This window comes from Pelodiscus sinensis, chromosome Z (assembly GCF_052426305.1).
Source record: "Pelodiscus sinensis isolate ZL-2025 chromosome Z, ASM5242630v1, whole genome shotgun sequence".
NCBI lineage: Eukaryota > Metazoa > Chordata > Testudines > Trionychidae > Pelodiscus > Pelodiscus sinensis.
In genome coordinates, this window is record NC_143085.1 from 16,936,152 (window position 1) to 16,962,061 (window position 25,910).

At 43.9% G+C, this 25,910-nt stretch overlaps 1 protein-coding gene across 3 annotated transcripts in view; it reads left to right on the forward strand.

Annotated features, from left to right (window-relative positions):
* Positions 1-25,910, forward strand: part of ZDHHC8 (zDHHC palmitoyltransferase 8) — a 229,300-nt gene that overhangs the window by 12,431 nt on the left and 190,959 nt on the right. The window contains exon 2 of one of the 3 annotated variants that reach the window (XM_089775274.1): positions 8,787-9,025. The exons of the other annotated variants lie outside the window; for them this stretch is intronic. The gene's annotated coding sequence lies outside the window, so the exon portion shown is untranslated. The remainder of the gene's footprint in view (positions 1-8,786; positions 9,026-25,910) is intronic. 3 annotated transcript variants of the gene reach the window in all.

Genomic DNA, 25,910 nt, shown 5'->3' on the forward strand with positions numbered 1-25,910 from the left:
TTGGTCGCCCTCCGCTGGACCCTCTCCAATGCGTCCACATCCTTTCTATAGCGGGGGTCCCAGAACTGGACACAATATTCCAGATGTGGCCTCACCAGAGCCGAATAAAGGGGAATAAGCATGTCTCTGGATCTGCTGGCAATGCTCCTCCTAATGCACCCTAATATGCCATTAGCCTTCTTGGCTACAAGGGCACACTGTTGACTCATATCCAGCTTCTCATCTACTGTAATCCCCAGGTCCTTTTCTGCTGAACTGCTACTTAGCCATTCAGTCCCCAGCCTGTAACAATGCTTGGGATTCTTCCATCCCAAGTGCAGGACTCTGCACTTGTCCTTGTTGAACCTCATCAGATTTCTTTTGGCTCAGTCCTCTAATCTGTCCAGGTCACTCTGGACTCCATCTCTGCCCTCCAGCTTATCTACCTCTTCCCCTAGCTTAGTGTCATCTGCAGATTTGCTGAGGGTGCAATCCAGGTCATTAATAAAGATGTTGAACAAAACCGGTCCAAGAATTGATCGTTGGGGCACTCCGCTAGAAACCGACCCCCAACCTGACATCGAGCCATTGACCACTACCCGTTGGGCCCGACAGTCTAGCCAGCTTTCTATCCATCTTACAGTCCATTTATCCAATACATACTCCCTTAACTTGCTGGCAAGAATATTGTGGGAGACGGTATCAAAAGCTTTGCTAAAGTCATGGTATATCACATCCACTGACTTTCTCATATCCACAGAGCCAGTTACCTCATCATAGAAGCTAACACAAAATTACTAGAAATGAAATAAGTTAGCAGGGAACTCTATTTCCTTGTCAGTTTATTTGTTTATAATCATTGGTTTCCTCGATCACCTCTTGGCTCAGTGCATGCTGGTCTCCCAGCCCTACCTTTGCTGGTTACTAGTAACAACTGAAAGAGGAACACACATCAGAGGAAAAAGGTTGGCTCAAGCATCTTGAGTGTTGTTTTCATGCTGCCTGATATCACACTTAAACGTCATTGGGAAGCAGTGTTTCCTGTTAAATGAGCTTCAGGGGTTTGCCGAGTTACTCTGTTACAGAAAAAAAAACAGCAAGCAAATGGTCTGGTAGCACTTTATAGACTAACAAAACATGTAGATGGTATCCTGAGCTTTCGTGGGCACAGCCCACTTCTTCAGATGACTGGAAGAAGTGGGCTGTGCCCACAAAAGCTCATGATACCATCTACATATTTTGTTAGTCTATAAAGTGCTACCAGACTATTTGCTTGCTGTTTTTTTCCCCCTGCTAAATGGGTGCTTATATGGCCACTAAGAGATTCAGATGCTACTCAGCTGATTAGTAGAGTGCCCATAGTTAGGTTTTTGTTTCCATTGTCTCAGTGCCTATAAAAAAAAAAACCTTATTCTTCTTTGAGCGGTGTCCCGTGGGTGCTCCACTATAGGTGTCGGGCTTGTCCTAGCGCCGCAGTTCGGAGATCTTTTTAGCCGTAGTCCGCCGGACCACGCATGCGCTCGCGCGGGTCGTGTCTTTTCGCGCCTTTCTTGTGCGCGTGGTCCGGCGCCCGCCAGTTCCTCCTGACCGTCCTCGGCCGCGGACGGAGTTAACGTGCTCTCCTCAGAATCCTGTCAGGATAGAGAGAGAGGCTTTATATTATAAATTCTAGTTACTTAGTTATATAGTATTTGTTAGTTTGTTCTTCATAGCTGTAGTCAAAAAAAAAATTTTTTTTTCTTTGTTCCTTGTATATAGTTAGTCAGCATGCCGGCCTCACCTGGTTTCAAGAAATGTGAGACTTGCTGGGAGGCAATGCTGGCATCCGATGGCCACTCCCGTTGCATACGTTGTCTCGGGGAGGGCCATATACCTCAAAAGTGCCTGCATTGCTCGAAACTCACGGCCAGAGCACGGCGGGATAGAGACATGCGGTTAAAAATGCTTTTGTTCGACAAGGCCTTACAGCCTCAGGACTCTGATGAGCCGACGGCAGCCACTTCCAAAACCATCACCAAGCGAGCGAAGAAGAGACCTTCCCTGTCTCCGTCGCTACCCCTCACTCGAGCTGACGCGACATTGAGAGAACGAGCCCTTACCACCAAAAGTGGTTCGGGCAATCCGAAGATAAGCCGCAGCAAATCAGCTCCTACTCCCTCAGTATCTTCGCTGACTTCATCTGCCAAGGTCCCGTCTCCAACACAAATCTCTCTGATGGGACGCCCTGCGGCTCCCCAGTGCTCTCCTACACCGAGACGCTCCCATGGGGCAAGCCCCTCTTTGGTGTCTAGGCACTCGCCTGTACCGAACCCGACTCTTGCTCCACAACGCTTCCCTGTCTTGAGCCACTCATTGGCACCAAGACCTTTGCCGACACTGAGTCGCTCTCTGACGCCGAGGCACTCACCGGCACGGGGACGACCGCTAGAACCAAGAGGTTCACCGGCACCGAGACGCTCTCCGGTCAGGAGGCGCTCGCCGGCACTGAAGCCATCGGTACCGAGGCGATCACTGGCACCGAGGTGTTCTCCTGTGTGGAGGCGCTCGCCGGCACCGGGGCGCTCGCTGGCATCAAGGCGCTCACTGGCAATGGAACGGTTGATGGTGTCGAGACGTTCACCAGCACCGACACGTTCTCCGGTGCCGTCCCCACCTGCGGGCGACGGATCCGGGCGGGAGCGACACCGATCACCGGATAGAATTCCTACACCGGCATCATCATCTTCCGACTGTTTTCCATTTTTTCAACATAAGACACAACGCCTACAAAGTCTTTCACCCAGTCCTCACCAGTGGGTGCACCTTACTACGTACGATCACCGGAGTACTCACATAGAGGCTATCACGCGCCATGTCGCTGTCATCATACCAACCAATCGCGCAGCCATTCCAGCGCTCCCAGGGACAGATCTAGATCACCTAGGGGATCAGATCGGTCACCATACTCTGCCTACCATACTGGGCGTGACCGATCATACCGGGCTCTCTCCCATACACCGCAACAAGACCGGCACTCCTCATTTTACCACCGACAAGGTGTACCCTCTCCAAGGTCAAGATCTTATTCCCACTCTCCATTACCATGGGAGCGATCTTCTTCACCGTCCCAATCAAGACTGCAGACACCATCTGGCATTCCAGCACAAGCCAAGCAACATGTTACCACGCAAGATGTCTCTTCGGCCCGATCTCCTATGACGAGTCCTCTTGCTCTCCAAATGAAGCAGTTTTTCAGGGTGATACCTCACCTCCTAGACTCCTTCGACCTAGACTCCTCACCCCCTAGACTCACCCCTTCGACCTAGACTCCTCCTGGAAAGGCAATGCCGTGATGACACTGGACTGAGTGGTAAGTATAGTCAGGACCTCCGGGCCCCACCACATCAGGTGATGGTGTAGCCTGCAGACCCAATGGCCTTTTGCGCACAGCTGTGGCCCAGCTGTGTGCCAGTTAGGCTGCACACATCCCATGGATTGCGAGTTGAATACCATTGTTACCCAGCAATGAAACAGTCCTGCAGCCTGAGGCCTACAAGCCCAAACTGACTGACAGAAGCCAGCTGCAGGTTTTTCTCTACTGTGTAGATGTACCTGTAAAAAATGTGGGAGAAATATCTCACATGTCACATGCTGAATTCTCCTGCACATAAGTTTTGGTTTCTTTTAAATATAATGTTCTTCACATCTTGTTAGGCCATGTCCCAGCCAGGGCATAGTGTTTGACTGTTGTCTACAAATTCTTCCAACCAAGTGCATTTAGCTACTGCCAGTGGGTACAAATGACATTTTGAAGAAGTGGGAAAATCACTGCACTGCATTGCTAACATTCGAGCTGAAGAAGATTAAAGATAGACTGCCCTGAACCTCCTCTCCTTGTTTATTTTTATTTCATGTCTAGGTCTCTTTCCTGCAGTGAGCTTCACCCAGACAAACTCCTGTACCTGTATGGAACTTCACTGATTTAAATGGGAATCCATGTAAGCATGGAGGTCTGCATGTGCAAAGCTCACTGCAGAACTGTGGGGTAGGCATGTTAATGGTTAAGGGTGAGGCTTACAGTTAATTGGTAGGGGCTGAGCAGCCTGCTGTAGGTGGAGGGCTGCTCCAGCTGTGTGGGGCCCATCATGGGTGGAGGGTACTTCTGTCTGGCGGGAGCTGTCCCCAACTTCAGTAGGTCCTGCACATCACAGGCAGGCGTGCTCCAGCCAGCCCTATTTAATTGGTTAACTGGTTAAACTTAATGTTCTACTTTAACTGGTTAACTAATTAAACAGGAATTTACATCTGTACCTAATCAGGAGTTGATGATAAAATATGCAGTGAGCTGTCCCAATTAAGGGGACTTGGTCAGTGTTTAAAATGGTGAAACAATTAATTATGATAGATCTTTTCCAAGAGTCACCTTTCAGAGTGCTGGTAAATGGTTCTTATGCATTCTGATAGGACGACTAGTGTGGATACAGATGTCTTGCAGGAGAGGCTTTTAAATTCCTCTGAAAGTGCTGGGTTGTCTAGCTAGTATAGATCAGTAATCAATGAGTCATTATAATCTTTCTTCATTGGCTGTGAAATGAATTGTCATTGCAGTCCTGTTCCCTGTGGATAGGTGTTTAAACCAGCATCCTCCTTCAAAATTAATGCTTAGCATTAATGCACCATAACGGCAAATATAATTAAAGGGAATAATTCTGAGTCAGCAGAAAGACAGCCAGGATGAGTCATTTTTACAGGACGTCTTTTGACTAATGCATTGACCTTCATAGGCTCTGGGTTTAATTCCTGCCTGACCTCAGGCAATTCACTTAAAAAAAATAACCTCACCTAAAGTTCCATTCCCTGTGTGACAGCTTTCTACTTTAGTACAGTAATTCCTCATTTAACACGTGCCTGCTTAACACGTTTTCACGATAGGACGATTTTTTTTAGGGAACGTTTTTTGAATTACATGACCGTCCCCGGAATAACACGATTTCCCCAGCTGGCCTGTTGCTGGTGGCTGAGGGGGGCTTCCCCCGCCTTCCTGCAAAGCGGCAGAGGGTTCGCCGCTCGCCGCACTGTTCCCCAACAACCCCTCTTGCTGGACGCAGTGCGTGTCCCGGAGGACCCGTCACAGGAGCATACTCCCAACCCAATCCCCCGCGCCCTCCTCTCCTTCCCTTCCCCAGAGCCAAACACCTCCCCTCCCTGCTGTAACCCAGTCCCCTTGCTCCCCCAACCTTATATCCTGGTCCCAACAGACACCACCGCTTGAAACGCAACCCCTACCTTTTCCATTATTTTCAGTGGGAAAACTGACCCCACATAACATGTTTTCACTTAACATAATCATTTTCTGAAACATATCTATAGTGTTAAATGAGGAATTACTGTAGTCTATTGAGTCACAAATGTGTGCTGCTGCTGGGCTTCTTGTTCAATCGATGCATCGAGTCCTGGCCAAGATGCTGCTGAAACATTCTTCCAAAGGTTCTATCCTTTGGCCTGCACAGGTTCATTGTGTGCCAGAGTCCAAACAAGAGGACCTTTAGTACATCTTTCTGATGTGATGCATCTGGACTTTTTTATTTTAATGAGTAAATCTATATGGATATAGGAATGGGGAGATTCCTCTCTCAAAATTTTACTAGCTAACGTCAAATGTTTAATGCTGTAACACTGTAGTCATTAAACATTCATTTATTTTCATTCTAGACTGCCTAATCTCCCATGCCAAGTTATGTTTCTTGCATTGTATTACAGGGCCAGGGGGACAGATCTAATCATGAGATCTGTGAGTCAAGAACTGCAAAATGAATGATTCTTTCTCCAGTCCATTGTATTTGATTTACAATTCATTTTTGATAAAGGGGGAAACAATTCTTTCTCTCAGCTGGATCCTTCTAAGCTGACTGCTTGGGTGGCCACGCAGGAGAGATCCAAATGCTGTCCAGCTGATTAGCAGGGCACCCATAGCCACCCACAGCTGGTAGCATGTGTTTCTATTGATGGTGCACATCTGCACATGCCTTGGTGCACATAACATATTTATTCTACAGATTAATGGAAAAAATTAGAGGGAACATTGGCAGGGACCTGTCTTTACTTGTGACTTCCATACATATGATGCTAATAAAGTAAGAAAGAACTTTTGCATAGTTGAAGGCCTAGGGATATTTATTTATTCTTCACCAAATAGTAATGGTCAGTTACAAATGGCATTTTGGCAAAAGATAGAGAGACAGGTACTTTGGAGCAGCACTGTGCCTATCCGTGATAAAGTTGGAGCCCCTTTTTTATTCTGTTTTATCAAAGCAGGTGAAACAGTTAAATATTGTGCAAGGACAGTAATTAGATATGAGTTTTTATAAACCACTGCATGAGTCAGTAGTCCTCTGAAAGGAGCAAAAATCTCTCAATAGCTACCATAACAGAAACTAGGTACTTTTTCAAGGGACTGAAGTTTATGTAACTACTGGTCAAGGGGGCTGACATAATTGCCACACCCCTGGGCACTGTGTGTGTGGGGCAGCTCCATGCTCCTGGAGGGGGCAGGGCCTCGGGCAGAAGAGGCAGGGCCAGGGAAGCAAATGCTTATTGGATAGTCAGTCGACTAGTCGATTCTCCTCCCTTGCTGCCTCTATCAGATAGAAGCAGCAAAGTGGGGAGGAAGGAGGGGTACTTCTTCTTGAGCCCAGGCTCACTGTGTGACGCTGTCCCCTTTGAGATGCTGAGGTAGTGTTTCAAAGCAGCGGCACTGCTTGGAGCCCAGAGTCAACTGGGGAGTCCCCAGCTGACCCCAGGCTCTGCATGTCATTTCAAATCAGCAGTGCAACATGGAGCCCAGGGTCAGTGGGACTTTCTGCTGGCCCCAGGCTGCAGGCAGTGTTCCGCATTCCTCTTTTGAAATGTACAAGAGCCCCACCGGGAGGAAGTGCCTATGGATTAGTTGAAAAAAACATCCCCTGAGAGTAGAAAGTTACAGTGCTGTAAGTAAAGCTCTGGGTTTCCATTACTGTTAGCTACTTCCCTCCTGGAGGTGGTTTACATAGAACACTGGGAGAGCTCTGTCCCAGTGAGCTTGTCATGGCCACACTTTCACATTAAGCACCTGTGAATGACAAAAGCTTTGTTGCCCAATTGCCAGTGCAGACAAAGCCAAAACTTTCCTCCATGTATTGCACCAGGGCTATTTTACCATGGGTAGAATAAGCTAGCTTTCTTTTCCCATTTTAACAATAGCTGCTGCAATCAGTGTATGCTAATCTCTACCATTGGAGTCAATAACGTTTTGTAACTCATTCATAACTTATGTCTCGAACCACCATTTCAGTGTCTTTCACCACTGTAGGCCATACCATCTTGGGCTGAGAGCTTGATGGCTCATGTTAAGTAAACAGGATTGGGTCTGATCAATACCTGAGTGGCAGCAAAGCATCCCTAGGCATATGCAAAATAGAGGCTGCTTCGGGCACCTGAAAATTTGGGGCATCAAATTTTTGGGTGCCCCTATACAGCTGCGTTTGCTTGTATGTCTAAATATGGCCCTATTACTCCCCACTGCAGCCTGTCTGCTGCCCTTCCTCCTCCCCTCCCCCCCTTCTGCTTTCTTCTGCCTGTAGCAGCAGGACTGCCTTTCTCCCTGCTCCATCTCCCTCCTGCCAGGCTGGGGGCAAAGAGGATCCTTCAGCTTCTGTGGATCTGCTCTGACCCCCAAAGGACCCAAGACCCAGTAGAAGATACATGGGGCGGGGGAGCCTTTAGCCCTGGCAGAAGCTACCTGTGAGGGAAGGAGGGAAATACCAAACCTCAGGCAGCAACTGTATGGGGAAGAGGAAGCCTTGAGCCCCAAGCCCCAGGCAGAAGCTGTGGGAGCAGGGGCTACATCAGTTGCATAGAGCCCTATAAAGTTTAAGGATGGCCCTGCGTGGGAGACCACTGAGAAAATTGCTATGTTGTTTATAAAGTTCAACCCTGGAGGATAAACTACATGGGAAAATGATGCATTGTTAGAAGCACTGACAAGATGACATAAAAGGACTTTTCCTTGTTATTGTGATTCTGTAGTACAACCTACAACAACCTACAAATAGACTTTCGTGCTCCTAGTCTGACTCATAAGTACATGCAAATGGGTTCCTTTTCCCTTTCCTCACTCACCAATACTGGCAGACTTTTCTTTAATTGTTCTTCAAAACAAACAAAAAAGAACCCCAACAAAACATCCTAGTATGGTAGTGAACTTTCTTATATATTTTCTACACACAAGGACTGCAATAATTTAATTACTACAGCTTAGAAAATAATGTATATAAATCAGTGCAAACCTCTTGTGTGAAAACTTAATTTGGTTTGAGACCCCTGAGTGAGTTTAGCCGGAAGCCTAGTCTATTTAGGTCAATTGATGCTGTTGCCTGGGTGAGGCATGTGTCTGCAGTTGACATTAGCATTCTGTTTCTGTGATGCAGTAACATACCTCTCTGAATGAAGCAGAGTAATTGTTGGTCTACTTAGGTTGACACAGTGTGAGAGGAGATCATGCATGACCTGTACGAACACTACTGCTGTTCCTCCAGCAGCTGTCCACAATGCTCATGTCCTGTGACAGATGGGCTACGTCTACATTGGCATCCCTTTCCGGAAAAGGGATGCTAATGAGACGAGTCGGAATTGCAAATCCGCGGGGGATTTAAATACCCCCACGGCATTTGCATTTACATGGCTGCTGCTTTTTTCTGGCTTGGGGATAAGCTGGAGAAAAGCGCCAGTCTAGACGCAATTCTCCGGAAAATAAGCCCTTTTCTGGAGGATTTCTTATTCCTACTTTCAAGGGGGTGACTTCACCAGCATGCTGCCAGCAACTGTGGATACTTTGGATCAGCTGCAGAAGGAGGATCACTCTGGAAGATCCTGAGATGAAGACCCCTGCTATGGACGGGATGAAGGGGAGATATGGATGCAGATTCAAACAATGCTGTGAACCAGGAACTGTTTGAAACTCTACAGAAGTCCAGTTAGGCCTGCCGGGCAAGTGCAGATAAATCTGCAGATGAAGGGGATGGGAGCGCAGGTAAATGTTTACATGCTGTATTCCTGGCAGTGGTGATGTTTGGTTTAATTTTTGCTTTTGTTTTTCCCTTTCCTTCAGACCTCATCTACTCTACCACTCCTTGCCCCACCTCCTGCCTTTGCTCCCCATTTAAAAATGGCACTGGGTCATCTGCTAGCTAAGACAAAAGTATTGACTTTTCATTACTTTACTGATATAAGATTAGAAAATAAAAATTTGGGGAAAAAATCAGAAAGGGTTGCATGGGAGTCTGGTTATACAGGCTACATCGTATCAGTGCCCTGTGTTTGGGTAAAAACGTACAGTTGATGTCTGGTTTTTATTTCTTGGGCTTGTTGGGTTAAGTGGGAAGGGCCATTTAGTGCAGTCTCTTTACCTGAACAGGGATGCCCCCCTTTTCCCCTTGAGTTATCTCAGTGGAACATCCATAGACATTTTCTGCAGTCCTCTCTCCACTACTTCTAGAGATGGCAGCCTTGTTTTTTCCACTGTGGTAGGACAGTTGCCCAAGCTACTCTGCAGCAAGTTGGGCTGTTACTATTGCAGTGAAACAAGCTAGCAAACCTGGGCTGGGGTCGCTTTGGGATGCCAGTAGCAGCTGGGTTCACTGTGTCTTTGTTCCTAGCCAATTCAAACTAAATTGATAGGTGTTCTGAAATCAATTTAAGAATGTCTATACAAGTGAATATCACTGATTTAGTCAACAGGTTCTAAACTGATGTAGTTACATTAGTACAATTTGAGTGTGGACAGAAGACCAGAGTGGTTTGTATGTGCACGTAATTTCATTATTTTGGCTTCCTATAACTCATAGACAGGGGAGCTGACAGTCCTCACAGGCCCCTGGCCATTGGGGGGAGGAGAGGGCCAGGAAAAATGAGAGCTCTGTGCTCCCAGAAGGATTGGGGCCTCAGGTGGAAGGGCCAGGGTCAGCCTGCCCTCTGCACCACTGGGAGCGCGCCACAGTCACCGTCTCCTCCCCCACCCCCAGCCCTTAGAGCTGCCCAGAGTGCACGGCATGGCATTCTAGCAGAGATTTATAGGGCCCAGGATTGTGGCCACTGCTGCAGTAGCAGCAGCAGAGCCTGGAAGCCCCAAACCCCTTTGAATTGCCAGACCCAGGGGCAACTGCTCCTTCCTCCTCCCCCAGTCGTTGCTATTACTCCATCTTATTTAATTCTCTCTTCCATTTACAAATGATTGTGCAGATCCAGCAGGACTAAACTATACACAATTTATTAAACATAATTTGCAAATAGTTAAGCTATTTGCTGTCAAAGTTCCCTAATATAATCATATGGTGGATCTAATTTTAGAAAGGCTCTATAAGGCAACCCTTTTATGATAAACTGGAACACAGGATTGTGCTTTTTCTGGATGTGAAATATGTAGACATCAGATGTCTGTGAAGTTACTAATTTTGGAGGTTGTTGTCTGAACACATGAATCAGAACCATGCCTTCAGAAGTGATGAACTGTATCCTACATGTTTGTGATGAATAACATTTTGTTCATGACTGTGAGGTTGTCAAGGCTGGTGCTATTCTAGCTGCTTAAGAAAAGGTGAGGAACAGATGTCCTGGAGAAACAGTCTACTTAGGAAATGAGAAAATGCATTCTGAGATAACAATTAGCAAATAACAATAGTAACAGAACCAAAAATAGTGTATACACATGAGCCTCTTTAATCAGCAACCCTGGGAAACAGATTTTGCCAGATTAAAGATTTTGCTAGCCTAGGGAGTGAGCTTACCTGTGCTCCATGTCCCCTGCTGCTCTCAGGTACTGCACCTTACTGCTATGGGAGTGGCAAGGAAAATCCTCTGGCAGTATGTGTCATTGTGCTGCGGTTCTCCCAGCTGGGATGGGTGGGAGGAGCAGTAGCAGCATGCAGACCCTTCTGGCTGTGCCTGCCAGGATCTGTACCATGGGTGTTCCTGAATTAGGAACACCTGGAGTATGGAAATTACAGTGTACTAAGGAAGAGACTGTATAATGGGTGTATCCTGATTTTTGAGCGCACATGCACAAAATAATTTGCACTGCCCAATTGTTTCTCCCTGCCAGGGTAGTCTTGAAGGACTACATCTTTAAAAAGCAGGAGCTGGCAAAAGTAAGTAGATCTGCAGTGAATTTTTAAACTATTAATGTTCTGCAGAGAGATTTAGTTTTCTCTCCTCAGTACTTATGGTTTCATTTACCCTAAAGGGAACAATAAGGTTTTTGATAAAATGGAGTCCCAAATGGAGTTTTACTGTGTTTTCTGGAGTCTTTTGGCAATAACTTCTTAAAGGAATAGGCAGTGAATCATTGCAGAGATTTTCTGCATGTTCTGCTGTTTTTTCCACACTCAAAGTAAAAGCACTAGAGGACTTGCTTTAGTCCAAGGAAAATAACAAAATTCTATGAGGAAGTACTGTGTGTGCATCCTACAGAACAAGCTGTAACACATCAGAGAAGAAAATGGCTGGTGTCTGTGTTCATAAGGAAAGTTTAGTTTCATTTTCAGTTTACTGCTTTCAGATTTCGCAGTAGCTTGGTAGTGATGTAAGGGTAGTACACATCATCAGAAATGTTAGGGCTATTTGTTCTCTGTCCAGGAATGCAACATTATTTTGTCCCCAAACCATGGTAAATCCAAGTACTAGCACTTTGTAGTTTTCACCTGTGCATTTACAAAACAAGCTTAGAGAAAATCTTTGCCCCCATCCTTTGAACATTTCCTCGTATCCGAGTCCTAAGAAGCAGAGAGATAAATTTAAACACAAGTGACAAGTGGGATCATCTGTGAATTAGCAAATTTGGTTTGTGCCAAAATGTATTTGGGAGTGAGAAACATTACTCAAGGACCAGTGCACACATTCAGAATCATTACCTCTGTCATATATATCAATCACCTCCATAACAAGGACCTCATAACACACCTATTACAGTAAAAGGGAATCTCTCCTTGGACTTTATTGGGAATTAGAACAGCCCCAGTGGTCCCAATTATAGTTACCCGTCAGGATCATTTGTAGTATTCAAGTGTATCCAATTTGTAGGGTTGGTTAAATATATTTATTTATACTATAAAATAGCATTTAGAAAAGTCTCAGCTGAGTCCTAAAGAGACAGGAAATGATCAACTAAATCATGTTAATACTGTATACATATGATACCACTTATTACCATACAAACTGCTGCAGCTTAAGTACAACAATATTTCTGGTGTTTACTTTTGTTCGTTTACTCTCAACAACATGCCTTGTTTCCTTCCAAAGGGGTTCAGTGCACACTAATTGTTATATCATAAGCTTTTCAAATGTCATTAATCTTCAAAAGAAATTCTAAGTTTTTGTTTTTTCTCTGCCCTCTATTTCATAAATGATGTAGAAGCCGAATTTAATTTAAATTATTTTAAAGCAAATTGCTTTAGTTCAGTTTTTAAAAATGTGCAAAACAAAAGCAGCTTTCTGTGTAATTTTAACAGATTTTTTGGCAAAGATCATGGAAGGAAGTGAAAATGTCTGTAAATCATCATAATGGATCCTGGTAGCACTTTCAGGATTATCTAAACAATGCTGCTCTTTGGAGGATTTTTTTTCCTCCCTTGGTCTTTGAGATTTATGAGCAATAAATGTGTAAAATTGCTCCCTTAATGCCTCACATGCTAGACCTGCTATTTTTGTTTTCCTTGCACAGTTGTCACAGAAATACAGACGTACCAAAGTTAGGTAACTCTGAGTTACCATGACTACTAGAGCTGTAATCCCATGCCTGTGCAAATACATAGGACTCTTACTCAGTCAAAGGCTATGTCTCAGTCAAAGGCTCTGCCTGTCTTGTAGAGGCATAAGGATCTTGCACAAAATGGGTTTTTTGTTCAAAAAAAAATCCTGTCCAGGCTGCTTGTTTTTGTGCAAAAAGCTCTTGTGCAAAAATGGCCTGAATAAATTATGCAAATGAAGTGTGCTAAATGCTAATCCATGCTTCATTTGCATAGGCACTGCTGGTTGCCAGCAGTGTAGACATAGCCAAACTGAATTACAGTAGTTACCTCATAGCTAAGGCCTCAGTCTTGGAAGTCACTCCATGTGGGCAGATCTGGATGCCAAGGTCAATCCATGCAGAGCGGCTTAAAGGATGGAGGCCTTAGGTTGTAAATGTTTCTAATGTAAATCAGACTTCATTAATCCTCCACTTCACGTGTTCCCCTTCCCCTGTAAAAAACAAACAAAAAAACCCAACCAAACAAAAAACCCCACCAAAATTAAATAATGTATCTGCCCAAAGAAGAATTTGGGAGGATGTGGTGATTGGGAGAGTTCAAAATTAATTTCTGTGTGTTTGTGGAGATTGGTGGTAGAAAATTTGAAAGTTAATAATGCGTCAGACTGAGAGGTTCTACTTATGTAAATTACTTATTGGTAGATAGTGTTTCCATAGAAGTAAAAGCCTTACATATAGGCAGCAGTGCTTAATTTGTAATGAAAGAGGTGCTAGAGCTCAAACAATTTTTTTTTACTTTCAAAACCTATGCGAGAAGCATATAGGCACCAAGGCTATGAATGGCCAAGCAAAGAGATCTGGGCAAGCCTTGGCAAAAAATTAAGTACTGTAGCTAGGTAGTGAGGATTGTGACAAAGCAAGCTGTTGCTGGTGGTGATTAGAAAAGAGTCTTGAAGAAAAGATCATGCTTTACTTTCCCACCTCCCCTTTTCTCTTTTTTGCAATTCAGACTATTTTTTTCATTTACTTGTTAAGAGTCCCCTGAGACAAAAATGAGCCAGGGCTTTGTATTCTCCAGTGCAATCAGACTGGAAGGAGAGAAAGAATCGGTAAGAGTGTCCTGGAAAGTTGTCCTTATCTGGGAAATAGTTTCATGGTATTGCGTACAGCAGGCTTGTTCTGCTGAAATTGTTTGGAAAGCTTGTCTTCCAGACTTTCTTCTGTGATACTTACATATAGGGCAATGGAGCTGCTGCTTTCTGTAATGCCTGCTCATGCTTTATTAAAATGGACTTATGAATATTAATATGCACAAATCAGAGATGCTTTGAACAAAATATCTCATGAACACCTATTGGTTTTAATGTTACAGTCTGCTGGATCTGTATATCCTATTTTGGTGCATGTATCATTCTTGTATATAGAGTTAGAAATATGAAGTAGGAGACTATTTATAGTTTTAAATATGCTAGTAAGAGCCATCACTGGTGCTTTCCCCAAGTCTTAATTACTTGGTGATCAACATAATGATGTAAACAGCCTTGTTTGCCTTGTAAGTTCAAAGGTGATTGGGCAAGGAAGACATGTGACCATACCACCTAATACTAGCATTCCATTTTGACCCTGAAATCTTTCCCTAGAAGAGGGGATGTAGAACAAAAGGTTCCTGACTTGGAGAAAAGTCTGTTTAAGCAATGGGAAGCTATAAGCCCTTTGTCTTCACCTGGTCTGGAAAACCCTGAAATCATCCAAAGGGCTGAGGACCCAGATCAGGGTAAAAGAGTCTTTGACCTGGAGATTATGCCTAGAACAAGAGCAGTTCTTGTGGGTAAGAATCTGCTTGTAATTCACCACAAAACTTATTACAACTGGCTATGCATTTTCTTTTCATTTTAACTTAGTAACTTACTTACATCTGTCTGTTTTCACTTGCAATCACTCAAATCCTACTGTTGTATTTAATAAAATCACTTGTGTTTACTATCAAGTGTAAATAATTGTTAACTGGGAGGAATGACCAGTGTGCATATCCCTCTTTTATCGATAAAGTGGGCAAACATCCTCGTGAGCTTTCCTTTAGTAAAACTTTTACACAGAGAAAGATGAATTTATTTGGGGTTTTGAGGGGTTGGTTTTCTGGGTGTTATGGCCTAGAACTGCATTCTCCTAAAGCTGAAGTGGTTCAGTGTTTGCACTGGTCTTCAGGGGACAGTAGCCCCAACTTGTCTGCATTGCTTGTCGGGGGAGACTAGAGGATCTGGCCAGGAGAGGATGGTGGGGAGCCCCAAAGAGCAAGCAGGCAGGTGTCAGTGGCATGATCAGCATATTAGGAAACAATCCCAGGGGGTCTTCTGTGACTGCACCATCACACTTTTTGCAAAATTATTTATATGTTGGAGAAGACTGTAGGGAACTGGACTAATATGTTTATGTATAACACCTAAATTCTTAATAAACTACTCAATTTCTCCTCTTATCTCCCTGTTTCTATTATGAACTTTGTATGTGGCCACTCTCGTGACTCTATTGTTAGCTTAGTAATACAGGATTTTTCCTTAATATTCCAATTTTTTTAAGTTCTGTGATTATGAAAGAAACTCATTTTTTCTTTCAAACATAAGAACTAGCAACTTTTTAAAATAAATGCTTAAAAATATGACGTATCATTCAAAGCCTCAAGAATTCTAAAGGCAAATAAAGTCCCAGTCTATTATTCACTAAAATGTTGTTACTTTTTAAAGGTTTGGCTCATGATTTTTGAATGGTGGAGGTTGACAATATTGTGAATGAGACATCATGAATCACAAGTCATAGTTGTTATAGATATAAGTTTGAATTGCTTGATGCATGTGCCTTTGAATTCTTAGCTGTTCTTCTGCACTGGTGTCAGTTTATTTGGACTCTTAACTATTCCATTGAATTTCTTTTCTTTCAAACTAGAAATTCAGATTCTTTTCTTATACAGCATCAGTTGTATCTCTTCTGCTTGCTTGCTTTAAATGAGAAACCAATTCCTTCTGGCACTGGTGTTGCAAATAGTTTATTCTTTCTGGATGCTAGAATTCTGCATCCAGTGTATACTGTAACACTTTTGAGATAAAACACTTGAAAATATAGAATCATTACTTATCACTCTAGATATAATTTCTGTAGCAGATTTAATGGGCAAAAACCACTCATTCAAAGGTGAGTCATAAAACTAAAAGATTCTGCTCTAAAGGACATATATTTTGTTATCCTCTGTGACTTGAATAACATTTAAATGTTTTTCTATATCTATGATTTGTCTGTTTTTTAAGCTCATGGTATTCACCATGAAGTTACTTAATACCTCCATCCCTCACCTCAAGTTTTGATGATGGTGTAACTTAGTGCTTTAAAGAGAGCTTACTTTGGTATTAGAGACTTTGGCATAAGAAACAGTTTTTTAATGTGACTGAAATAGTGATGGCTTATTTTGGCTTTGAAATTCCTAAAACTTTTCAGTTGTGACTTCAGTATGGACATCCTGTTTTTATAAAAGCGCTTTAATGGTTTCTCTTCTTTTGACCTGTGGGTGCCTAAATTAAGAATTGCACTACAGCACAGAATACAAGTTTGCATTAGTTTCCAAACTTATCTGCCTCAACATAGCACTTCATGGAAACTTCATCAAAGGCTTTGCAGCACCTTGAAATTCTAAAATTGGACCTGATGCCTGCAAGCCCTTTGCAAAGAACTTCTACTGGAGAAAGGCATTTCTGAAAATCTAAATAATATATAAATGGAGGTCTCTACCAGTGCTGGTTGGATGCATAGCTCTTAACATCAAAACTCCAACCGCATTTAGCCTGGAGCTTCACTTACCATTATAAAAGACTAGTGGTTTTGCTAACCTCAGGGAAATACTGATTCTTTTTTGGCTCTGTTGAATGCTGCATTGGGTACAAGGTAAGGATTTGAGAGCTTCGATGCATGCAGCCTTGACAGTATTTGCTACTAGTTGGAAGAGAAGGGCTCACAGCAGGAGAGGCTGTGTTGTAACTAATGGGCAGGGCTGGATTAAGGGGGGGGCTAGCTGGGCAGCTACCCGGGGCGCCAACCTATGGGGGGCACCTGATGATAGTTGTAAGGGACGCCATGCGCCCGGGGCCAGGGGCTGCGCAGCACCCCATGGAGATGCAATCAGGCGCTGTGCCAGATGGCAGCTGTAAGGTACGTAGTGCACTGGGGGGCGGGGCTGCGCATGTGTCACGTGTCCATTGCCCAGGGCACAGGAATGGCTCGAGCCAGCCCTGCTAATGGGGATAGTATATTTGCCCTTAGGATAACAGGATGTATAAGGAAGAAAAATTTCCAGGTTATTTAAAGTAATAAAAACATAAGGCCCCTTCCATGTCAGTGGCAAAATTACTATTTAAATCATGCCCTGGGAGGAGGGAATGCTGCCTGGTGTCATGTTTCGTGTGATTCATTTCAGAGCTTCAGGACTCCCATTTACTGAAGGAGTCATGAGAACAGAAAACAAGGCTCTGTTTCATTTTAGAGCTGTTGTAAAAGCACCACACTGTAAGGAGCAATTGCCTCACAAGCATGGAGAGGGTGGGACCTAGTATGTGGGTAAGGTTTAGCCATGCAGGATCATCAATATTTAAATCGCAGCTTCCAAAGCTTATTTCTGGGCAAAGGCTTTTGTAGGTTGCCTTGTGTACATGCTAAGGTGACTCATGGTAGCATTCAGGAGGTGCACTGTCCCTTTTTTACCTCCCTCTGCCCTCATGTTGCCCCTGCCAAAATATTAATTGCTAAATGGAGTTTTCCCATCATACCCACTCTCTGTTCCTCTGAGCCACCCTCCATGCATCTCCTCCCTCTGCAAGCACCAGCCACCTGTTTATACACACAAAAGATTTTGGATATAACTTAACTGTTAGTTTAAACGGACATACTACTATTGCAGGAATGAGAATGTCTCTCTGAGTAGGCTAATGCTGATGCAAAGTTAAACTGGTATAATTAATTTAAATTTGTACTTTGGGCTATACTGAAACTTTCAGTTTAATCCAGAAGCCTGTCAGGTATCTATATCATAAGTTCTGTGGAAAACTGGGCTTTATGTAACAGAATTGTCAACCTTAACTTTCTAGCAGCACTGCTGGGTGTTTATAGGCCACTTGGGAAGACACGTTTTAGGCTGCAGCTCAGGCCAGGTCTACAGCGGCGAAGAAAATCGATGTAAGATTTGCAATTCCAACTACAACAACATGGCCCCACAACCGGAGGTCATGGGAGAAATAATCCCATTGACTTCCCTTACTTCTGGCAACTGCGAGGAGTACCACGGTCAACAGGGGCGCCATCAGAGTTCAGTTTATCAGGGTCTTTACTAGATTTGGAGCAGAGCTTTTTTGGCTAAGAACCCCTTTCTCATCTTCCCCTTCTTCCCAATTAGAATTCTCAGGGAAGATGTGGCCAGCTTTAGTGATCTTTACCAACTGCTTAAAAGCTGCTTTACTCACTGCAAGGAACAGTGATGGCAATTTGAAATAAAGTTCCAGATGTGCAACTTGCTGGAAAGAAAGGTGAGGGGAAAGGATGACTCCCCAGAGGTTGAAAGAAGAGAAGGGTGATGGCCAGTGGACCACTATGCTGGGGAAGCAGACTTTAAAGAAGACTTGCAAAGAGAAAATAATTGAGTTGTTGATTCTTTTAAAATCATTATGTTATTTGTGGTGAATAGAGAGCTTTCCTAAGCTTGGCATGGTCATCTGAAGAAGTGGCTTGTGCTCATGAAAGCTCATGATACAATCTACATGTTTTGTTATTCTTTAAGGTGGTACTAAACTATTTGTTATTTTTAAAGTTTTGGCTTGCTGGGTTTGTTTTTGTCTCCCTTCCGTACTCCACCCTTCAAAGTCCCATGTCCAGTCCGAAGGATGCCATGGTAGCTGCTTCTGTCCACACTACAATTTTCAAAAAAGTGTAATAGCATGATTTGCATTAACTATCTTATTCCTGGGAAAACTTACAAAAAACAACAAATAGTCTTGCAGCACCTTAGAGACTAACAAAGCATGTAGATGGCATCATGAGCTTTCGTGGGCACAGCCCACTTCTTCAGATGAATGGAGTTATTAAAGGCCCAGTTTAGAAATAAATAGGGGATGGAGGGGAGGGAGAAGGAAAAAATGGATTAGACAAGTCTCTATGCTACTGTAAGGTGACAGAGAAGATGCAAAATTGTTCTTTGTCCATTGTTTGTTTTTTTGTTATTAGGATGTGGAATGTAACCGGCCACCCAGCCAATGTCTTTATTCGTACCTTTGTGATAGGAATCAAACCTGTAAATGAAGTTAAGTTCCAAAGCTTCCCTGTGTATTTGGCTTATGTAATTGGCCTGAAACAGTACGTTTTGAGATCCATTAATGAGTGCCCAGGCAAGTTAAAACGTCTCCCAACACGTTTCTGCGTGTTACCTTTTTGGATATCTGATTTGAGTCCATTAATTCTTTCCCATATAAACTGTCCAGTTTGGCCAATATACATGGCAGAGGGGCATTGCTGGCATTTGATGGCATAGATCCCATTAGTGGATGTGCAGTTAAATGAGCTTCTGATATGGTGTCTGATGTGGTTAGTCCTGTGACGATATCACTTGTGTAGTTATGTGGACAGAGTTGGCATCGGGGTTGATTGCAGGGATGGGTTCCTAGATGATTATGATAGAGGTGTGCCGCATGAATACTGGAAAGAATATGTTAGAGGTTAGGGGGTTGTCTGTAGGTGAGGATTTGCATGTTCCCCAAGGCCTGTGAAAGAGAGGGGTCATTTTCCAGGATAGGTTGTAGATTATTGATAATGCGTTAGAGGGGTTTAAGTTGTGGACTGTAGGTGATGACAAGTGGTGTTCTGTTGTTTTCTTTTCTTGGCCTGTCCTGAAGTATTTCATGTCTGGGTATTCTGGTATTATTCTGGGTATTTATGTCGTAAATCTCATTGTGACTCTCAGGCTGTGTCTAGACTACATGCCTCTGTCGGCAGAGGCATGTAGATTAGACACAGAGGCAAAGGGAAATGAAGCCGCGATTTAAATGGTCGTGGCTTCATTTACATTTACATGGCTGCCGCGCTGAGCCGACAAACAGCTGATCAGCTGTTTGTCGGCTCGCGCGCTAGTCTGGACGTTCCCCCTGTTGACATCAAAGCCCTTTGTCGGCAGCCCCGTTATTCCTCGTGGAATGAGGTTTACAAGGGCTGCCGACAAAGGGCTTTGATGTCGACAGGGGGAACGTCCAGACTAGCGCGCGAGCCGACAAACAGCTGATCAGCTGTTTGTCGGCTCAGCGCGGCAGCCATGTAAATGTAAATGAAGCCGCGATCATTTAAATCGTGGCTTCATTTCCCTTTTCCAAAACAACAAATCTACATGGCTCCGTCGATGGAGCCATGTAGTCTAGACGTACCCTCATTGTCTTATTCCTACATGCCACATGGAAAAAAATCTGTTAATTATGGTGTCTCCTATCCGAAATGGAGTTGACACATAGTTGCCTTCATGTAACATAATACACTATGCTTTTTCTAGTATGGAGGTGACTCCTAACCAGTGTTTCCTGTAAACTGAGCACTTAGCCCCGCTGATTTAGCTCTGTCCACAGCCGGCAACATGTGTTTCTACTAATGGTGCACATCTGCATATGCCTTGGGACACATAATAAAATGTATTCTGCACATGGATGGAAAAATTAGAGGGAACATAACTCCTAACCATAATGTGTTCACTGACTTTTGGCTATTCTTCCTTCCTCAGGACGTTCCATAGTGATTGATAGTGCTCTGTGCAGATGTTTTGGAACTCTGCCTCCTGCTGAAGCAATCACTGCTGGCATGATGTCCCAGAATGCACTGATACCAACACTACAGATAGGGTGGCTAATGTGGATAGGTGAACTTGGTTGTGATGCCCCAAATGTGGACTGCATATAAACTAGATATGTCAGTGGTTAACTGGTGGCCTGGCAGGGCTGGAGCAGTTCCCCACCGGGTGCAGTCGACCCAGCCTGGCTTGAGCAGCCTGCGGTGAAGTGGGCCCAACCCACCTTGCCTGGAACAGTGCCCCTCCACACACGCAGGATCCCATTTAAGTTGTTAACTGGTTAAATGTAACATTTGACTAGTTAACTGATTACATGAGATTTTACACCCCTAATATGAACTGAATCATGTTATAACAGGCTGAAGTGATAGTTCTCCTATTTTCTCACAAAATCATGGTTAAAAGTTGTAGTGTAAGTAGGGCTTTAGCTAAATTGAAATTATACTGTAAAAGTTGAGTAACAATGAGAGGAAGGAAGATTTGTCAACCTATTCAAGTTTTGAACATCTATGAGATGTTAATTACTGATGAATACTGGAGAAAAGGGACCTCAAGGTTAAAACCCCCTCTTTTCAGTTAGTTTGATTTTATAATGTCCATGCTACTGTAGAGGGGAAAAAGAGGGTTTAGCTAACTTGCATGGCTCCACCTGGGGATTTGCCTCAAGCAGCTAATATGTTCATGCTACATCATGCTTAGTTTATGTCAGAATATTAATGTGCTAGATAATGCACATGCACATTAAAATATTAACGTGTTAGCTAATGGATGTTAAAAAACCAAGGCCAATAACTCTCAGAGGTGGGGGACAGCAAATGAGGGATGAACAGATCTCGATGCCTTTTAAAATATTATTTGTTCACTGTTAAACTTAATACAAAAGAAGGTTGGACCTCCTTGGTCTGGCATCCTTGGGACCTAAGCAGACCTTAAAGAGAGAAATTACAGGGGAGGTCAGGCCTCAAGATCTCCCTAGGCTCCCCTCCTCTCCGTTGGCCCAACCGATGTCTTGTCAGGCGCAATGGCAGGGCTCCACTCCAGGTCATTCCCTCTCCCTCTCTGGCCCGTGGGGCTCCCTGCCCATGGCCACTGGGGCTCCCTGCCTATGGCTGCCATCAGCTCTGCACTACCGACTGCCAGAGCTCCCTGCCCCGGGCCTGTGATGGCTTCCTATCTCTGGCTACTAGGACTCCCTGACCCCAGCTGACAGCGGCTCCGCATTTCCGGCTGCAGGTGTTCCTGGTCTCAGAGTTTCCTCCCCCTCATCTCCCAGCTGTTGGGGCTCCCAACTGCCAGGGCTCCCAACTGCCAGACCAGCTGAGGTCCCACCCACTGCTCTCTGGCTGGTGCTCTTTGGTCCAGCAGCATCCATGATCTTGCCAGACCATGGATGTTGCTGGATCAGAAAGTCCAGAACTAAAGAGGTTCATCCTTTAAATTTTCAGGCCTTATGCATTCATCACTAAAAAAACAAAAAAAGGACATACACTCCAGTTTTATCATCCTTTCCCTAGACCTTTTAAAAATACAGTAGAACCCTTCAGTATTTCAACGCAATGTCATGTGCAGATTAGAAATGTAGTTATAGTTTGATTTATTACAGTGAAGTGTGTAAAGTCTCCATCATAAGATTGCACTGTATTTGATGGCTGGTTCTCTCTCTCTAATGTGTTTGTCACAAACACTAGTTTGAACTAATGGCTGATGCTATGAATTGAATAGGGAGCTACTTAATACTACTTAAGAGCTTGAACAGCAATTCTGTTTTTAAGCATATGATACATAATGCTGCTAGTTAGTGATGCATTTAGTTCTACAACAGCTTAATAGTGCTATAATTAGCAACATGTGACCTATATTAATGTTACTAATTATATTTTGATGAAGTCATTTGTATTTAAACTTAATGTAAAATCATTTTAGTCCCATGCCTGAAGCTATGAAGCAGTAGTTCTAGGTCAGTTTTGCCAGCTTGTGTTCCAGCAAATGTGCCTTGGGTTGACATAAAAAAACATGAACACCTGATAGTAGTTATATTCCCATTGGCTTAAGTGTAGCTGCACAACTTGCTTCAGGAGAAAACTAAGCCTGGAAATAAGCTGCTACTCAACATGTTTGTAGTATTCCAAGAGCAGCAGTGTTTACCTTCTGCCCCTCTCTGTGAGTGTTTCAATGCAGAGAGTTGGAGAAAGATGTATAAAGGGTAAGACTTATTTTCTCAAGAGAGAACATGGTAAACTAGAAGACTTACTCAGCATTACCTGGGTCCTTCAAGGTAGCGGGTGCGGGAGTCGGGGCAGGGCCTTGGGAATGAGGGGGGCTCATTGCAGGGGGCTGGGAGCATGGGAGAGTGCAGGAGTCAGGGCAGCGGGGTAAGGAGAAGCTCAGGGCAGGGGGTGGAGATGGCCATTGGTTTCTCCCTGGAGTGGCCCAGGGCAGCAGTTACTGTGCATCCTGCCTGCTGGTTTGTCTCTGGGTGCCAACAGTGGTTCTCTCCCTCTCCTAACCCCTTCTGGGGCAGGGGGTGGAGGGGAAGCAGGGGCTCTCTCTCCTTCTCCCCTAACCCCTCCTGGGTGGTGGGGGCTGTCTCCTGGGCAGGCAGGCCCCTACTTACCGGGTCTGTTGGCAGGCAAGATGGGAGAGCCCCAGCCCTGCTGGCCACTCCCTTGGTGGTACTGCTGCCCCTAGTGGCCACTCTGCAAGATAGTTCTTCCCTGTGCTCGCTGCCCCCAGTGGACAATCTCATACCGCATCCCTTTGAACAGTAGTCCCTGCCTTTACATGTTATAGAAAACTGTCCTTTTCCCGGGGTTTCCAGTTTTCCTGGCACAACCAAACCCTGATCTTAATTTAAGTTAGGAGAAGAGGACGCTGCATGCCAAATTTGATGGCCTTACGTCTTAAATGTTGAGGAGAAGTTCTTGAACAAATGGACTTGCAAACAGACACACAGGGAGGCAGACACGCTCTAAAATGTATATATAGAGATTATAACATTAAGTTAAATTGATCAATATTTTGGAAAGTATTAAAAATCTATAGGTTTCTAATATTAATTTATTTATTCAGTTGATATGTGAAATACACATACATTTTATTAACGCACTGGCAGCATGCTAGGCACTGAATTGATAAACTTGAGGCTGTAGTCCAGGTGTGGCCAACCTGCAGCTCGCGAAGCTGCCCCTGAGGCTTGCAAAGCCGCCCCCGTCCCCTCTGAACACAGGCCATGTCTCCTGGCTCCCCTGTGCTCACCGGGGTAGGAGAGCCATCCTGATCAAAATGGTGAATCCAATATGGAGCCTGCTGAGGCCAAAATGCCTTCTGAAAGGGCTAGTCCCTTTTTTTTCTCTACAACTTTTTTGCCCTGGCTCTTCATGCTGGATCCAGCTGGATCTTGGCTCTTCATCCAGAATGGGTTGGCCACTCCTGCTGTAGTCCAAAGTATTTGGTCTTACCTAAGTGGCAGCTTGCTGATGATGGCTTTGCCTTGTTTTTGGCACTGAACTTGAGAATGGAGAAGTTCATTTTGTTAAGAACCTGTATCCGTTGGATAACATCATTATTCAGTTCTTCCAGTTTATCTCTGAAGAGTGTTATCTTTTCTGTTTGCTTTAAGATCTGTTTATATTATAAAGATAACAATGTTTAAAACTGTTCTTGAAACATAGTTTTAAACTAACATAATAATTTCTTGTTCAGACAATAAAAACATGTTACAATGGTTAGGAAATGTGTAGCTACCACATACTTCCTTAATGTTGGGGCTGACTGGAAAAAGGAAAGACTTAAAGAAAAGCATTTTTGTCAGCTTTTTGATCAACTGTGCTTAACTATCTCAGAGGGGTAGTCATGTTATTCTATATCTGCAAAAAATAACAAGGAGTCCCATGGCATTTCAGAGACTAACTGATATATTAGTTCATAAATTCTTTCAAAAGCACCCTCTTTCTTTTGTTGTCTTTATATATATCCTTGCCGCTGTAATTTCCACTCCAATTCCTCTGTTGGAATTTGTTTTACACATGAAAGCTTATGCCCTAATCAATCTATTAGTCTCTAAGGGCATGTCTACACTACAGAGGGGTTTTTTTTCGAAAAAATTGCTGTTTTTCTGAAAATACTTCAATTACATGCACACTCTAATCGTGTCCTTCCAAAAGAAAATCGAAAGAACAGAGGGGTTTTTCTGACATTGGTAATCCTCATTCTACCAGGAAGAAGCCTTTTCCAAAAGAGCTCTTTTGGAAAAAGGCGTGTGTGGACAGGGAAGAGGCAGTTCTTTCAAAAGAAAAGGAAAGAGGAAAAAGCACAGGTGCCTTGGTGGCCACTCCGTCCATAGTAATTACAGTGTACATGCAAGAATGCGCTTTTGAAGTGTGAACACTCTCTTTTGAAATAATTGTTTTCAGAAGATCTCTTCCAGAAAAGCTTCTTCTGAAAGAAGCCTGAAATCTAGACATAGCCTAAAGTGCTATAGGACTCCTCATTGTTTCTCTTTTACATGATTATGATACTTTTTAAAAAAAACTGGCCACCATGAGGAAAATTTGTTGGGGTGGGCAATAATTTTTAAAATGGGGCCACTTCACAAATTTCTGAGGTGTCCCTGGGCCACCCCAGAAGGGGTGCAGCCTTGGGCGGAAGGAATGAGGCCAGGAGACTTCTTGTGCTCCCTCTTCCCCAAGACCCTGACTGGCCTGGGGGTGGGGGAGCATATGAAGCCTTGGCCTCCACTGTGACACCTAAAGAGAATCACCAGCAGTTTTAAAAAAGGAGACTTTGTGTGCTCCCTCTGTCCTGATCAGTTCCTGGCCTCCTACCCCCAATCTGCTATGGACATGGGGCATCTAGAGAACTGCCAGTTGTTTTAGAACAGCCAGTTGTTCCCTCTGATTCCGTGTGCCCCGACAGGAGGGAAGAAACTTCATGAGCTCCCCCGTACCCAAGTCTTGATTAGCCTGGAGGCAGGGGCATGGCAGGGTGGCTGTGGGCTGGATTCACTGGCTTGGCAAGTCGGATTCGGCCTGCGAAGGTGCTCTTGCCCACCCTGATCTAAGTCCTTTTGTTTTTTGGTTTCAATGGAGCTTTGGTTCCAGGTCCACTGAAATGCTTTTGAAAATTTTATCTTATGCCTATAATATGCTTGGGCCATAATAATTTTATGACTGAATTTAAACAAATATTTTTTATAACATAGGTGGAGCCAAAGCATATAGAGAAGCAGCAATGATTCCAAAAATTTGTTTGTAAGTCAGTTGTTTGGAACTCAGAATGTGCTTTCCCATAGAAATAACATTATAAATGGTAGCTAGATTC